Below are 18,381 nucleotides of genomic sequence, written 5' to 3'. Positions count from 1 at the left end.
TCAAGTTTGGAGAGGGTTTTTGGGGAGACTTGAAGAAACAATACAAGAAAAGCTGTTAGTTAAGACCAACATTTAGGGGTGAGCTAGTAATGTCGTCTCTAAAGATATATGTATTAAGACGATATTATATTCCGGTCCTTATTTATATACTTTATTGCGAAGATACTAAATCCGATCCCTAAAGAACTAATTAACTAGTCCCAAATTCTAATAGAAGGACTTAAGCGGGAAAATACACTATCACCCAAATTAATAAATTAATTCTTAATAAGAAAAGATTTTCTTTTAACCAAAATTTATGGCGCCAAATTTTTTTCCATAGAAACCAAAAAAGTAAAAAACTCCTCGGTTTCTGAAAAGTAAAAACGTAAAAGGAAAAGTCTTTATTTTCTGGAATATGGTCGCAACTTTAACCTAGTAATCTCTTCAAATCATCAGGATCGACACTTCTATAGTATTTTTCCAGCGAAACTCTGCCCCAATCTCAACAACAGTGGATTTCCATAGCAACGGTGTCTTCTTGTTGTGTATACGTAGTTCGGTGGAAAAATAGAGGTTTGCTTCCTCTTCTAATTTAATCAAGTTGCTTGTTTCTTTCATAAATTGTATTGATGACATTTTTTTGTTGTTTTATTCATGTTACTCTTCTTCTTCTTCCTCTTTTCTAACATTAAATACGGTTTAAAGTTTCATAATCTGCTCAGTTTTCTTATGTACAATAAGTAAAAGATTATTGGGTTGCGCTTCCTAAATGTTTACTCGATTTTGTGAAGTATATTAATATTTAAATAGAGTGCATATGGTATTTGAAAAGGTTCATAATCTACTCTGTTTTCGTATTTGATAGTCTGAAGATGTATTGTATATATAAACATATATACGTTTTCCATATAAGTTATTAAGCAAGAGAAATATGGGTGTGTACATATATGTCGCTTCATCATATTTAAAGACGAAGGATCATGATGAACCTAGAAAGAAACCATTTTTCTATTTGTCTTTAGAATTTAATCTTTTATTAAATCAATGGCTGGCTTAGATAAAAATATTGACCTTTTTGATGTTTTTCATGTAAATTTTCATAGATTAGGAGTTAGGACTCGAACCATCTCGTTTCCACGGCTAACTTTCCACAATCTCCTTCTGGGCACAAAAGGTTGAGTAGGCTGCTCTTTTTTGGAAGATATCACATTTGAACCTAAGACCTAATATAGGACAATGTCTAATCTTGAATATATTATTAGATATTCACACTGATCATTTGTCTAATGCATGAAGTAAGGCCTATGCATAAGCTGCTTGTTTGTGGTAATTGGTTAACAATATTGCTGGCCTGCAAGATTGTTTAAATAGCATGATTATTATCAGTTACATATTAAATTTAGTACTAAAAAGTGCTAGGTCAATATAGAAGGATTGTATAGCTGACTTGAATTAGTTTTGGGATTAAGGTGTCGTTTATTGACCGACTTATTAAAATAGTTCAAAAGTGAGGTTATGGGGAGTAAATTTCATTCTTGTCTACTATACGTAAAGACTTTTCTTGTTTGCTGAACTAAAATCTCAAGCAATTAGTTGTGTTGGTTGCAGGTTCTTGTAATTGTTCTAGGTTTGTTTCTTTTAGGAGTAGTGTTTCCTAGCAAACGTAGATGTGCAAGTATTTTTGCAAGATGTTGATCGTAGTTTTACTAACTTGTTGAGATTGTTAATTGATAACCATTTTATTCTCGAGTTATGGTTGGCTAAATTGCGTCCTGTTTTTGTTCTTACATTGATAAGGGTATTGGCTGGTGAATTAACTACCTAATGATTTGCTTGTGGAGAGTTACTCAACTAGCTTTGTAGTTATCTCAGTTTTCTTGTCAGAATTTCTTACATCCTTTACTGATAATAACCAAACTATCTAAGCTACTGGTAAACACAACCAATAGCTACCATTCCTTTCCAGGTTATCATCCATGTCAATTCTTGCTTCCATCCAAGAAGTTGTCTATCAATACCTTGCCAATTCAATAATTTCCTTCAAGCATATGAAGTGTAAGGACATATAAAGATCACGTGATCCATGCTTTCTNATAATAACCAAACTATCTAAGCTACTGGTAAACACAACCAATAGCTACCATTCCTTTCCAGGTTATCATCCATGTCAATTCTTGCTTCCATCCAAGAAGTTGTCTATCAATACCTTGCCAATTCAATAATTTCCTTCAAGCATATGAAGTGTAAGGACATATAAAGATCACGTGATCCATGCTTTCTCTTCATGTGAAACACAATGGACAGTCCTGATTGTTGATGATTCCCCATTTAGTAAGTTTATCCTTAGTATATAATCTCTCCAATGCAGCCATTCCGAAAATAAATAGCCATTTAGGTGCTCCCAAATTATTACACACTAATTTCCTCCGTGAAACTTTAGGAAAAGATGTATGTAACTCCTTGTAAAACTTCTGAATAGTGAATTCATGCATAGATAGATACTGGTCAAAATCATAGCTAATGGATTCATAGTATATTTTTCTCTTGAAAGTATTCCTTAGAAACAAGGATGATATTATGAGTTAGTATATTCATTCTTAAATGTTATGATGGCAAAATTTCTTTTATTTGTACGTTACTAAACATTTTTTCAGGTTTAATTTTTAACTTTTTTTGCACGCTCAAGATGAAACCATTGAAGATTGAAAATGAGGTCGATTCTAATATGAAGAGTACTATAAGATATACATTTGTCGCACCTGGTGCTATTGGAAAGGGACGAGGATGAGGGCTTAAATCTTTGGGTGAGAAAGGAAATTTACCATCTAAGAGTATATTGCCTCAATCAAGTGATCTAGTTAAGAAGTACATCAAAGAAATTGAAACAAGTAAGATATTATGTATTCTTTTACCTTAGACCATAAGCAAAATTTTTAATTGTGTTGAAGGAAAATATTTTTTCCAGCTTTCTGTAATCTGTATTTTATCTTGGAGGAGAAGGTGCGGAAAATGTTTTTTTCCAGCTTTCTGTTCGATACAGAATATAGGCATAAATATTTTTTTCCAGCTTTTTGTTTCATGTTTTGTGATTTGGAGCCTTATAATATAAGTGTATATTGCCTCAATCAAGTGATTTAGTTAAGAAGTACATCAAAGAAATTAAAACAAGTAAGATATTTTGTATTCTTTTACCACAGACCATAAGCAAAAAATTTAATTGTCTTGAAGGAAAATATTTTTTTCCAGCTTTCTGTTTGATGCAGAATATAGGTATAAATATTTTTTCTAGCTTTCTGTTTCATGTCTTGTGATACATTACTCCACCTATAAAGTATGATTTGTTATTTTTTCAGATTAAATAGGGAAGGGACGAGGACAAGGACTTAAAAACTCTACCATGTCTACTAGTCAAGGAATATGAATGATGCATAAGAACTCCATGGCTTTTGAGAAAGAGAACATGCAAATTATTACTTCTTCTCCTACATCTACTAATCAAGTTAAGAAATACACCCAAGAAATTGAAACAAGTAAGATCTTTTCAAATATATTGTATTTTTTTTAAAATCTATTGTGTTTTCATGTTTATGATAAACTTTTATATCACGTTTACTGGTGCAGGTGCTATAAAAAAGGGACTAGAGAAAAGAACTGGATCTTTGAGCTCCACTTTAGGAATTTCTAAATATGAGGGGGGGATCTTTCAACAAGGGTGTTGTTTTTGCTAATGTTACTCCTACTAAATGCACTAAATCGAGTTCTACCATGCCTTCTAGTCACGAAATGTAAAAAATGAAAAAAATAGTTCTTGAGAAAGAGGATATGCAAACCAATGTTTCATTGCCTCCATCTAAACACTCTAAACAACAGAAAAAGGTATGATATTTTGAATTCATATGTTATTAAGTCTTAGAAATGAGTTTGACTGCTATATTTTTTATCAAATTATGCAACTGTAGGTTCATCTAATCCTACAAAGGTAAAAGTGTTCGAGGAAGCAACAAGTGCAAAGATGTTGCTTCACTTGAAATTGGACAGAAGCTGAAAGTAACACTTTACAATAATCGAACGGTTGGAACAAATAGCAATCTTTTTTCAAGGCTTTTGGGAAAAATTGTTGGTGATCGTAACATTTGGCCCTAGGGGTATCATCGTGGCATGATATTAACCAAGAAAAGTTGAATCATATGTGGGCAGCCTTTGAGGTAACAAATATACACCTGATTCAAATTCTTTGGCGTTACCTCATACATCACATCTTCTTGTCCACATAGCAGTTGTTGTAAAGCTTTTGAATCCATTCTACACCTGATTCTGCATTATATCTTTCATTAACAGAAGTTTCAAAAGTAATGTACACTTGTCGAGTAATTTTAAGACTTCAATTTTAATATACACCTGACAACATATGATGCCTCTACATTTTCTGAAAATAATAACTCAAATCATATTTCATCTGGTTCTCATCTGGTTGTGCAGTAGAATATGTACCGATTTTGATACTGTATTCGTTAGAGTCAGTGACTTCTTATTGCTTACATACAAGGAAAGTCCCCCTTGTGATTTGATTTGTCCAGTTTGTGCCTTATACAGAGATGCTATCTCAACTAGTTCAAACTTCTGATTTTCTTGCACCTATAGGATGATGCTTTGTGCCTTCTTAATTGGACCTTTTGGTTTCTGTTTCGTCCTTCAAACTTCATCAGAATCCCCATATTTTTGGCAATGTTTGCACAGGACTGGTGAGCACACAACACATAACACAACACTGAATCCTTCCAATAATCGATCTCTGAGATAATGTCTTCCATTTCTATCTCCACAATATTAGATGTATCATAGGACGTTGGGGCAACATACTCAAGCTTAAAACCAACATTTGATACCTTTGAGATGTCAAAATCATCCCAAATAAATGCCTTCCTCGCTGGAACTCTTTTTGTCTTCTTCTTCTACTACATCTGCCCACGACTTAGTCCCACTCATTGATGGGCTTGTTATAGCAGATTTAAGCAACACACTTCATTGTTCCTGCGTTTGCTTTATCTTGCCTTTATCAATTTCCTTATCTTGCTGTGATTTCTTGTTAATTCTCTGCTTACCACTATGAGATCCCATATTTCATAGATCTGAGCTTATTTCAGCTAGTCTCTTTTGCTATTCATTCAATCTATTCATTTCCATTTTCTACCAAAATTTATTTAGGTGTGATTCATCATAAATGATGTTGGATTCTTGGTTAATGCATCTCAAAGTTCTTTAAATTTGAACTCTCAATTTGGTTAAACGAAGTAGGTTAGGCGAGGAGACGAGCTGAGGTGAGGCAACTGTAGAACTTTATCGCAACTGTACAATTTTTTTTATGCTGGCACTTTTTTTTCTTTAAAGCTGCATAATGGCATAAATTTTGATTTTAAAATTCCTCACTGCTGCAACACTGCAACCGGCAGCTGCTGTGTGTTTTACAGTTTGCTTCCAGCTACTCTGTTTTACTGTTTGTTACCAGCTGTGTCGTTAATCCAAGTTGTCTTTTATGCTATTCATTCAGTCCATTTATTTCCATTTTATACCAAATGTTATTTAGTTGTGGTTCTTCAAAAAAGATGTTGGATTCTTGCTTAATGTATCTTAAAGTTCTCTAATAGATTTTTCTTATTTCATGCAGGTTTTGTTGATGTTTCTAGATATCACTTGACAAAGATTGAAATTTTAAGTTTTCTGCCACACTTTTGTTCATTCTTTAGTGAAGATACAAGTGTAGAAGATGCACTAACTCATTATTAGTTTGCTATGAATGTTTCAGAATACTGTGGATGCTATCTAAGTTTTTTTGTTAAGTAAATATTGAACATCATGGGATGTTAACCAATTTATTGTAATCAATCGTACTCTTATCTCTATGTTCTTGCCCCCTCTCTAATTTGATATTTGTCGATGAATTTAGATTCTTTGTGATATTAATGGCTCTAGGATCAATGGTGGTCAGTTAGAGACCACAATTATTGATCGTCTCTAAAGATCAATCTAGGAGTAGAATTATTTCTCATCTCTAATATATAAGCTAGGACTAGAAATCATGCTCGCATGTAAAGCTACTTTAGGACCAGCTCGTTGTTCCTCTTTAAAACTACTCTAGGACCAGTTTGTTAAGGTCGCTAAATCTATCCTATGACCAAATTGTTAATGGTCTCTAACGACCAAATTGTATTGTTGGACCAACTGCTACACTCGTCTCTAAAAATTTACTAGGACCAGGTTGCGGAAGGTCGCAAAAAGAGGTTTAACGATGGCCTAGAGGGAGGTCGCAAAACCAAGACCGCTAGACTGATGGACTAAGGAGTGGGTCGACATGAGGTTCAGCCCGAGAGGATGACAGCTAGTCCTATTTCCTAACACTCAGCTCGAGAGAGTGAGTGGGGTAAGGCGTAGGTTGGCCTTCATGTGGCAAATGGGTGTCCTAAAGGAACCCATTTGAAATGGGGTAAGTTTCCCGAGAGGGAATTTATTTCCATTTAAAGCTTAGCCTAGTAACTATTGTCTTGCAAATTTCCTATAGAAAGCATGTACCCAATGATTTATTTCAACTGGTAGTGCGGTCACACCCCAAGAACATTCCCGCCATACTTGATTTTCTTGTTAATTTTTTTGTTTTTACTTACTTGTAACATAACCCCCATTTGATATTTGACACTTTCGTGTCACCCTCTTTTATTTACTATATTTTTGTTTGTTAATATCTTTAGCTACGACTAGCTAGAGCTAAATTTTATTTTTCTATTAATTCTCAAAATCACTCTCTTGGGACGATCCCAACCCTTGGTTGGGTTATTATACTATTGCACGATTGTAGACACTTGAATTGGAAGTTGTGTCATTGATTACGACAAATATCAAAATGCTGCCGCTGTCGGGGAGTAGTGTTATTTGAGAATTTTTAGATTAGTAGAATTTGTTTCTTCTTAGTGTATTGATTACTAATTTAATTTTTAGTTTTGATTTATTGTGTGTGTAAACATTTCAAAAAACGTGAGTGTAAATGGTGGTAAAGGGAGCCAGGTGGACCATCAGGACGACATTGCCAATCTCAACGATGTCCAAGAACCCAATATCAATGATTTGCATCTCATGGGAGGTGTTGGAGCTATCCATATACCGCCAGGAGAGGGAAACACGGTATCCCACATAACAAGCACCATATTGCAACTTTTGCAACTAAAGGGACTTTTCAGTGGATTAGCTCTTGAGGACCCACACGAGAATCTTCAAAACTTTGTAGATGTGTATGGACCATTATCGTTCAAAAACAACTCTCAGGAATAAATTCGATTGAGGCTATTCCCTTTTTTGTTAATAGGCGAGGCATGCAAGTGGTTGGCCGAGTTGCCACGGAACTCAATCACTTCGTGGGAGGAGTTGGTTACCACATTTAATGTGCGATTTTTCCCTCTCTCAAAGATGATGAGCATTCGTGATAGCATCCAAAGCTTGAAGCGTCTATATGGAGAACCTCTGCACGAAACATGGCTCCGATTTAAAAAGCTAGTGCAGCAATGTCCAAGTCATGGTCTCCGTGATAACATGCTCATTCAATACTTCTATCGGATTTTAGAATCGGTACACAAAGGTATCACTGATCAACTCTCACCCGTAGGTTTAATAGAGCAGCCATACGCAGTAGCAGCCAAACATTTAGATGGCATGACAACCATCAACAAAGAGTGGTACACTCGTGAGGACCAAGTTTCCTCTGTCACCTTCTGGTTATCTAAGGAGCAGATTGAAAAGGACAATGAGAGAGACAAAAACATGGCCAAGATTATGACACAATATGATATTCTATCAAAGAATGTCATGGGGGCTGGTACCCATGGTGTAAATGCTATGGGAGTTTGGAGAACGAATCTTGATGAGATGAAGTTTGAAGCTCTGTATAGCGAGAAGGTAAACTTTCTAGCGAACCAAGGCGGTGGTAATCGTTCTAAGTACCCAAAGGTAGGGTGGTAACCAAGGTTGGGGTAGAGATGAAAAAAGGAAAGACCAACACCGTGAATGGAGGGACCGGAATCTAAATTGGAAGGATGGGGAGAAGGATAGATATGTGCCACCCCACGAGCGACAAAATCCCAAGGATGCAGAAGGTGGTAGGTCCGAGGATATGTTCTCGTGTATCCTAAACAAAGTTGAAGGGTCAGACAAAATGCTAAAAGGCTTAAAAGATGATGTGTCTACCCTCAGCCAGACTGTAACTTCTCATTCAGTTTCAATCAAGCAATTAGAGACCCAAATGGGTGATATCTTGTCTCATCTAAACCCAAGACAGTAGGGGGTTTTCCTAGTGATACTACGGCTAACCCCAAGAGTGAGGTTTGAAAGTTAACTTGCGTCGCACCACGACGTTAACTAAGGCGTTGTTTGGGAGGTAACCCAAAACCATTTACTTGTTTTTTGTTATCTTGATAAAATAATAATGTGTTGTTTGTACAGATTGAGTAAGGAAGGTGCTTGAAAAGATTTATGGAGGTGAGAAACAGTTCAGTTTGGGGGATCGCCGACAGGCTCAGCATACCTGATCATTCCCGCCGTTTGACGCAATACATCTTAAAGGTTGAGTCTATAAAACTTGGCAGAGGGTGAATTTAATCGGCTCATCGCCAACCCAATTGGCGATCTTGACAAAGACCACCGATACACTGCCCACCTTAACTGAAGACTCTATTATATTCGGCAAAAAATTAGATATTCGGTGCTTCGCCGAGTAATTGAGCGAGATTGACTAACATCACCGAATGAGTAGAAACTGGATGGTCACAAACCACAGGTTTAAAAGTTCTATTTCACTCACTTTGTCCCTTTTTGCAAATTCACACTCGCCCTCTAGTAGTTACATTTCTTGCATTTTTAGAGTATTGTAAGTGTTAAATTGTGCTTGGATTTGGATCGCATTGCGCCATACCACGCTTGTACTATCAAATTCGGCATCAATGGTTGGAAATTGAACCCCTCAGTTATTTAATCAATATTTTTGTACTCATTTCCATGATATCGATATCGTTAATCCTTGCTGAGTCTTTGAGTCAATGGGATCACATGCATTATCAATTATTATTTCGTAATATTTGCAAAATTAGTGGAATCCCACTCGACTGTCCTTTTGAGTTAAATTATCTTGCCATGGGAGTTCTAGAATTGTGTTAGATCTTCGTTGAATTTGTGTTGTACAAACTTACATTATGTTATCAGGGGTTGTGGGGTTGAATTTGAAAGAACACATTGGGTAGTATGGTGAGATGAATTGAGCTCGCCGAATTACTCGGCGGTTTGCCTAACTTTCCCATTTCGCCTTTAACATATTGTTGCATGTGTCGATTGATCTATTACTTTTGGCAGTAAGTCTGATGTAGCCAAGAACACTAGGTGACTCGCCGAAAGCTTCCTCATCTGCCCTTTATTTGCTCCCTTGTGCTATCTATGCATCATTTTCAACAAACTGCCTAATTGGATGCGCACTTCACCAACTGTTTTGGCCAAGCAATTCTACACCAAGGACTCCCCTGCTTGTGTTTAAATATTGGCTAACTTTGTCTCGAAAGCTTTTACATAAATGGATAGACAAAAGGTCACAGGGAGAGATATTCCACCACGACATGTAAGAGCACGAGATTTCAAAGGAGACTAGAAGATAGCAGAACTGGCCAAAGAGAGAAGAGAAAGTAAAAAAGTGAGCTCCAGCAGAAGGGTCCCCATTGATCCTGCTATTCCTTCAGGGAAACGTGGAGTCTACACGGCTATAAACTCCTTTTTGGCGAGACATTTAGTGAACAGAATGGTTGCTACTAACATCGCTGCAAAAGCTAGGGCAAATGAACAAAATGAGAATCAGAATGACAATCCAGGGACCATAGTCGAATTTCAAGCTAATGTATCATGTATTGATGCCCCGACAGATAGAGAGACTGCATAGATAGGACCTTTCTCTACCTTCCTCTCTATCTTACTTACATCTACTTTTGCACTACTTTTATTTGTATTTGAGGACAACTGGAGTTTATTTGTGGTGGGGTGAGGCCCACATCTTTTGTTGCTTGCTATACATGTTCATTTTTGTTGTTTTATACATTTGGGTTGTTCTATTTAAAATTGTCAACACTTCTTTTTTTTGGATATTTGAGCTCATGGCTCCATTTGAGTCTCGTTTTCGATCAATACCGATGAGTTGAATAGTGCTCTCAATTGAACGAACATGAATTCACCGCTACGAAGATACCAAATGAAGTTGTCTTGTAATAACCGTTGAACACTAGTGAAAGTGTGTAGTCTTGCTTGACTCAAGTGTCAATGCGTTGTGTGATTAGCTTGCTTCGATCCATGCATGAATAAACCTAGAATTTTCCCTGTTAGTCTGATTGCTTTACAAAGGTATCCTCTTGAGATGATCTTAGGCAACTTTAAAGAGTGTGAGCCAAATTTGACATATACCTCTTTTGTTGCCTACCCTTGAGCATGCAAAACTCTTGTGAACACCCCTTGAGCCTTACCTTTCTTTGGAAGAACGTTGATGAACCCTAGACCTTACTTGACCCACTACCTATAATCCTCTTGATTTTTGGTTTAAGTAAATAGCCAACTTAGGCCAAAAGCCTATGTTGGGGGTGTGGTGAAAAGGAAAACGAGAAGTCTAGAAGTGCAAGAAAACTCCCCTTATCATGGTATTGCATAAAAATGGAACCCCTCTAAAAAAATGTAGAATAAAGTATGAAGGAAATCGGGTTACAAGCAATCCATGGAGGTGAATAAAAAGGTGACTTAGAAGCACTAGAAAAAGAATTGATAAAGGAAAAGAAGGGAATGCCTTGAGAATACCACATCTCACGAGGACAAGTCACTGAGCCTAAGTGACCATACCTTTGCACTCATCCCAATTATAAGCCTTAGAAAGACCTTTTTGATCTTGAGGAAGCTGAATCGAAATTCAATTCGAAAATAAGGGCAAACCTATGGGTGAAAGCATTCATTGTGTTCCCATTTTTTAGTGTGAGTGTTGCAGCTGATTGCAGATCCTGAATTGATAAACCTCTGTTTGTGGATACGGAATCATTCTTTATGTAAGGGAATTTAGATACTTTTTGTTAAGCTTGAACTTGCACAAGTAGCAAGTATTGTGAGCATGAGAATCTTTGGTAATGGTGTGTCACAACTTGAATCTTTGAGTACACAATTGATCCGTGCATAAGTAAATTGACTCTGGTTGTGTCCATTCATGACTGAGTCTTTTGTAGCAATGTTTGAGGCACCCTTTTTGAACGGCTGAAGTTAAGTTTGCTTGAGGACAAGCAAATGTTTAAGTTGGGGGTGTTGATGTGTCCACAAAGTTGACTCATTTTGGGCTTTATTTTGGTAGAAATAGTGTCCTCGAATACTTATTTTATCTCAATATCTAATGAAAACTCTTAAGTTTCAGGTATTTAAAGTTTTAGTGAAAGCATGGACACTTAAGTGCAAAAAGGAACAAAAAGACTGAAAAAAACGAAAAAGTTGAAACCTCATCTCCGCCAAGCATACTTGGCGAGTCGCCAAAGGGACATTTACCGCCCGTTGTTCTAGTACGCAAATCCCTGAAGGAAGAGGATCAAAAAGGGGATGAAAGGAGCAGTCGACACTTCGCCAAAAGTTCTGCGAAGCAGTACTATACCGCCCAATGGTCTAGAACGTGAAGAAGCTGAAGGCAAGCATGAAACAACGATGCAATAGAAGAAGGGCGAGTCACCGAGTCATTCGGCGAACTCAACTAACTTCACCGAGATATTTGCCAGCACTAATTTCTGATGGCTATAAATACTAATCTCTTTATTACATTTTAGGAGCTGGAAACCATTAATATTAATTTACCAATAGAATAGTACATTTTTGGAATATTTTTCTCTCAAGTTTAGAGAGGGTTTTTGAGGAGACTTAAATAAACAAAGATTTCATCTTCCCCAAGTTGGAAGTGGGTCTTCTCCACTCTTCTTCCTTTTCTTAAATCAAGGTTTAATTTCTTATACCCATTTGATTTTAGTATCATTTTAGGTGTATTTTGTTATTTCTTGATGTGTGGCTAAAAACCCCCATTCTTGGGGTGTGATTTAGCAAAAACCTCTCTCTCGAGCAAGCCAAAAATACGAAGGTAGAACTGCATTTGCCACTACAATTATTTAAATTAACCCACGATTAATGATTGAAATCACATCTAAACAACATTTAAACTAACAATCAGAAATACCCATGAGTTAAATCAGCCCATAATCACATAATACACCCCAAGAATTGGGGTTTAAGCTAGACATCATAAAAAGATAGAAATTGTTACTAATTGTGTTTCCATCAACTAGGTAAGATTAATTTCATCTTTACAAAGGTCCAATATGAATAATCTCAAAGAACCACTTCTAATTTCTCAAAAATGAAAAACTTCAATTCTTCAAAGCTAAGGAAAAATTGTCTCAATACTGAAAGTTCAAAACTGAAAATTACTCTAATATGAAAATTAGATATGTAAAAGATGCTAAACTATAATGTTTGAAAACATATTTATAGTCTCCAAAAATATGTTGCGATAGACCATTTGGCGCAGTATGTCGAGCTCGCTGATCAACTCGGTGATCCACCCTTTGTTCAATTCCATTGCCTTTTTGCTTTGACCTTTAGCTTCCTGAAGTTCTGTGACTTTGGGCGATCCAACACTGCATCACGTAATCACTCGACGACACACCGACTGTTCCTTTCTCTCGCCAATTTGATTTACTCCTTGAGGGCTTGGCACACTGGAACGTTAGGCGAGGTAGTGGCCATTCAGTGATTCGCCCAATTGACCTGGCGATCACCAAGCCTTCTTTTCTTCGTTCTTTTAGCTGCTTTGTTCCTTTTGGCACCTTAGTGTCCATTCTTCGCTCTTCAATCCATATACCTGGAAATCAAGGATTTTACATGAGTTGTTTGCAAAAAAAAAAGCATTTGAGGACACTAAATCATTATAAATAAGCCCTAAATGGGTCCAAGTCAAAGACTCTTCAACACCCCCAAATTAAAATTTTGCTTGTCCTCAAGTAAAACTCAAGTTCAACAGTTTATAAAGGATGTCTCAAATAGTGCTACACAAGACTCAAAAATGAATGCCCACAACAAGACTCGACTTACTCATGCAAGGATCAATTGTGTACTCCAATATTCAAGTTGTGACTCACCATTATCAAAGATTCTCAAGCTCAAAATACAAGCTTCAAATGCAAGTTCAAGCTCGACAAAGGTACTCAAATGCCCTCACACAAAGGATGATTCCAAATGCACACACAATGGTTCAACAATTTATGGTTCCCGAATCACATGCGACTCTCACACTCACAAAGATGAACACACGCATAACTTCACCCATATGTTTGCCCTTATTTTCCAACCAACAATTATTTCAGCTCATTGAAGATCAAAAAAGTCTTTTCAAGGCTTATAATGGGCATGAGTGCAAAGGTATGGTCATGTAGGCTCAATGGTTGCAATCCTCATGAAATGTGGTATGAGTATCACTTTCCTTCAACATTTTCAATCATGATTCAGAGTCACCTCATTATTTACTTTCATGGACTACTGGACACCCCATTTCTTTTTGTATTTTTACAACTTTATTACATAACTTTTTCATACTTTTTATCTTTTTCATTCTTGTTTTGTTTTTCTTTTTGTATGGAGGAGTTCCATCTTTTCCAAAACCATGGATCAAGGGGGACTTCCTTACAGATCTTGATTTACCTTCTCTTTTCACCACACCCACAACTTAGGCTTTTGGCCTAAGTTGGCTATTCAAATAAACCACATTCCATGGGGATTATAGGTGATGGGATAAAGAAAGGTCACAATTTCAGCAAGTTTATTCAAAGAAAAGGGTAAGGCTGAAACGGTGTTCAAGCAAAGTTCACTCCCTCACAAGTTAGGCCACAAAAGAGGTATAATGTCAAATTGTTTCACTCTTTAAAATTTATTGCCTAATATCATTTCAATAGCTCGCATAACTTAGTCAACCGGACAAACGGGGCAATATTGTCTCAATACTCAGAATTCAAAACTGAAAATTACTTTGATATGAAAATTAGATATATAAAATATGCTAAAATAAAATGTTTGAAAACGTATTTACAGTCGCCAAAAATATGCTACGAAAGACCATTCGGCGTAATAAGTGGGCTCGGTGATCGACTCGACGATTCCCTTATTGGTCATTTCCATCACCTTTTTCCTTTGGCATTTAGCTTCCTCAAGTTTTGTGACTTTGGGCTATCCAACACTGCATCGCGGAACCATTCGGTGACACACCGAATGCTCTCTTTTCTTGCTGACTTGATTTTCTCCTTCAAGGCTTGGTACACTGGAACTTTAGGAGAGATAGTGGCCATTCGGCAATTCACCCAATGGATTTGGCAATCACCTGGCCTTCTTCGCTTCGTTCTTTCAGCTGCTTTGTTAATTTCTGCACATAGTGTTCATGCTTTGTTTTTTAATCCATATACCTGGAAATCAAAGATTTTACATCAGTTATTGGCAGAAAACAAGCATCTAAATCATTATAAATAAGTCCTAAATGAGTCCAAGTCGTGGATTTATCATAGTGTTTCAATTCTTCAAATCCAAATCCAACTTCTTTGGTTGACGACAAGAAAAATTTACCCCATCAAGTGAAACAAATAGATCACCATATTCATCAATACTATCTTTATAAAAGTTCATGATCATAGCTTCTAGAGCTTCAACGTCCAATCTCTCTTCGTTAGATACTTATGTTTCTTTCTCAACAACATGTTTCACAACCCACACCGACTTAAGATTACTTTCATGCATCATTGATCTATAAATATTTAAAGTTACCTCTTCACTATTCAATTGGAACATCATCTGCCCTCAGAACATGTCAACCAAAGTGTGCCCAATAGCAAGGAATGGTCTCTGTATGATGATGACTACCTTAAATTGAACCCCAAAGTCAAGTATCACGAAGTACACTGGAAAGATGAATGCCTTAACTTTCATAAAAACATCTTGAATCACCCTAATTTGTCTCTTCACAATTTGATCGGCTATGAGTAGCCGCATTGCAATCGGTTTGGGGGTTCCTTAACCCAATTTCTTATATATAGACAGCGACATCAAATTAATTCTAGCACATAAGTAACATACAACCTTTGTGAAATGCAACATACCGATAGAACATGAAATAGTAAATGCTCCAAGATCCTCCTTCTTTTGCCCTAATGATCTAGAAGCAATAGTGCTATAATGTTGCTACTTTACATTACCTTTCTAACTAACATCCCTCTTTTTAGTCACCAAATCTTTCATGTACTTTTCTTAACCCGATATTTGTTAATGTGCCATAATTACAGGAACATTTATTGAGAATTTCTATAGTATAGCTATGAATTTTAGATAATTTCCTTCTTCCACTTTATTTAACAACCTTTGTGGGGAAGGAGGTGGAGGTCTCAGCATAGGGATGATCTTTTGCGTTACATCCGCCTCCTTCTCATTCTCATCTTTCAACTTTTCAACAACCTCAATTTCACGCCCTTTTTGTTCTTTCACACTTTCCACTCCAGTCGGCGTAGGAGGATCTATAGTATACATTCTACCCCTAGTAGTAACTACAATACAATGCCTGCTATTTTTTTGATTCAGCATAGTATTGCTAGGAAGTGTTCCTTGTTGATGTAGATTTGCACTTGCGGATAACTGGCTTAGCTGCCACTCTATCTATTTAATCGATAATGCATGTGACACAACTTTCTGACCAATGCCTAATAAATCATTACACATCTCTTTTACATTATCATCAGTTGAATCAAATTTTTTCATCATCTTGTTTGTCATATCTTCAATGCGATGCATACTCAATCTAGCTTCTTCGCGCCCATTTGGAACATAAAGTCCACTCTTATCATTCTTGTTGTCATACCAAATTTTGGTTATAAATATTATCACAATTATAGTTCCCATCATCGACATTATTCCTTTAACGATTGTAGTTACCATAGTTTTGACCTTGGTTTCCTTGACCTTGGCTCCAATTATCTTTATTAGGTGCTTGGCCATTGGTTCAGAAACCCCAGTCTTATAATTCCCAAGATTCGCATCATTCTCATAAATGTACTCATCAGTAGGTGCTACTTTATTCTTATAGTTCAATTCATTCACATTTTGTGCATTTCCACTCACATGTTTTAACACCAATCCAACCTCAGTTCTTAATTGGGATATCTCTTCATGAATATCATCATTGGACTGATTAGGTGTAGCTTGGACTGCAAACGTATTCCTTCCGGTATTCAATATTATAGTACTTCATGCCTTGTTATTCTTAGAGATCCTTTCAAGTTTCTCAACAATCTCTTGAAATGTATTATCTCCATAAGATCCTCAAGCAATAGTATCTAGCACAACTTTTCCATTATCAACTTGCCCTTAATTATCATTTTTCCATATGTAGAAATACTCCTTTGATGACTCGTCATATATGTTGTGGTTAGGCACACTCATAAAGAACCTAGTGAATCAATCCCAAAAGCTACTAACTTACTCAGCATGCAATGCTACAAACTTATTAAGTTTATCCTTTTGAGTCAACTTCTTAGAAAATGGAAAATACTTCTCCAGGAATATCTTTTGTAACCCATCCCATGTGGTGATTGAGTTATATGGCAAATCAAAAAGACATACAGTAGAATCACCTATAACCGAAAGTTGAAACACCCTTAAGTCGATTACATCTATGTTTTAATATGGTCGTGCCACAGTATTCATACAGGAACTCTTCTGTTCGCTTAGATGAGCATATCAATCCTACGAAGGTAACCTAACAAAAAACCCACTAGATGTAAGTAATTGCATCAAACTGCTTGTTACCACAAATGAATGTCAAGAAGGTTGTGGAGGAACAACAACAACACCAGTCGATTCTGCAACATTATAATCAACCCTACAGTTTTGATACACATCGGATGCTTGCTGATTTTACACTCCTTCAGAATTTTCAACTTGAGAGTTTCCTTGGACATTTCTTGGGACTTTCAGAGCTCAAGGATGTCGCACTGAAGCAACCCTGTCTTGACCCTCTCTGATTGAATCATTTAGAACCTCAGTATTTTGACCTCTTCCAACCAGTCTTTTAAGAGTTCTACTTAATTTAGGATCACACGGAGTCAGAGGGGTTGCCTTGACTCTTTGTACATGGCATATACTAGACATAAGACTTATAGAAAACAAAAACAAAAACAAAAACAACACATAAATCAAGAAAAATATGACTAAATATCAATAACAAAATTAATGTAGCCTAAAATCATTACTCTCCAGCAACGACGCAAAAAATTGATTAGCCCAAATTATACAATCATAAATAAGTATAAGCGGTAGTTGCCAAATACAGAACATAACTGAGGTTAGGATTGATCCCACGAGCAATATGGTCTAAACATAGGCAAATTCACAGTTATTTCTACTTTTAGTCAGGTTTATTTCTATAAAATGGGGGATTTATAAGTAATAGTTGATTCATTTGTATTAACAATTAAAAATTAAACATGATTGGCAATTTGCAATATCAATATGAGAATGAAACTAGGGTACATGTGTTCCCCACTAGTTTTTAACGAACCAATCCTAATAATAGTAACTATTTCCTAGGGTTAACATGCAAGGTTTGTAAGTTATGTATCTCCTAAGTGATTGTTTATCCAATTAGGGAATTTCACAACGCAACCTGGTCGGTCTACGAGTGTATGTTTTACTAACCCTTAACTTTAAACTGAACTTAGCCCTCACACTAGGTTGGTTAAGCTATTAGATAGAGGATTATCATGCTAAATCTCTGTTTTTTAATCCCTTTCTAATTCATTACTTCCTTGGTCAGGAAAATATGAATGAGGCGAGTTCTAACATTGCACACCTTTAAAAAGCATTTAAAATGAAGAGATTAACAATACATGTATAAGTACTACTTAAGAAACACTTAATTATTAATCTTACATTGTTAATTACTCATAATTCCCACAACCCTAGTTGTCGATTTGATTTTTCATGTTTGAGTTATCACAACCATAATAGAGTTAATAATATAAATCATTAACTTACAAGTAAAATAAATAAAATATGGAATCTTGAATTGAAGAACAAATTCAAATATCATAAACAAAACTTCAAGAATTAAATGCCGAAAGTGTTCAAAATAATTCTCAAAGACAACAAAGTATCACAAAAAGTCTAACCAAAAAAAGAAATTTTTAACTAATATTTATAGAAAATAAAACTATGTGGGAAAATGAATCATGAGGAAATTTGGTTTTGGAAGTGTCATCAATGGGTGGCCACCTATGGCTCGTCACA

General features: G+C 36.1%; 1 long non-coding RNA gene across 1 annotated transcript; it reads left to right on the top strand.

Annotated features, from left to right (window-relative positions):
* Positions 1–423: 423 nt before the first annotated feature.
* LOC125861766 (uncharacterized) lies at positions 424–3,512 on the top strand. Its single transcript, XR_007445984.1, has 3 exons — positions 424–555; positions 2,669–2,870; positions 3,336–3,512. It is a non-coding gene; the product is annotated as an uncharacterized LOC125861766 (long non-coding RNA).
* The last annotated feature ends 14,869 nt before the right edge of the window (positions 3,513–18,381 follow it).

Source organism: Solanum stenotomum, chromosome 1 (genome assembly GCF_019186545.1).
Source record: "Solanum stenotomum isolate F172 chromosome 1, ASM1918654v1, whole genome shotgun sequence".
Lineage (NCBI taxonomy): Eukaryota > Viridiplantae > Streptophyta > Magnoliopsida > Solanales > Solanaceae > Solanum > Solanum stenotomum.
This window is presented reverse-complemented; position numbering and strand designations above follow the sequence as displayed.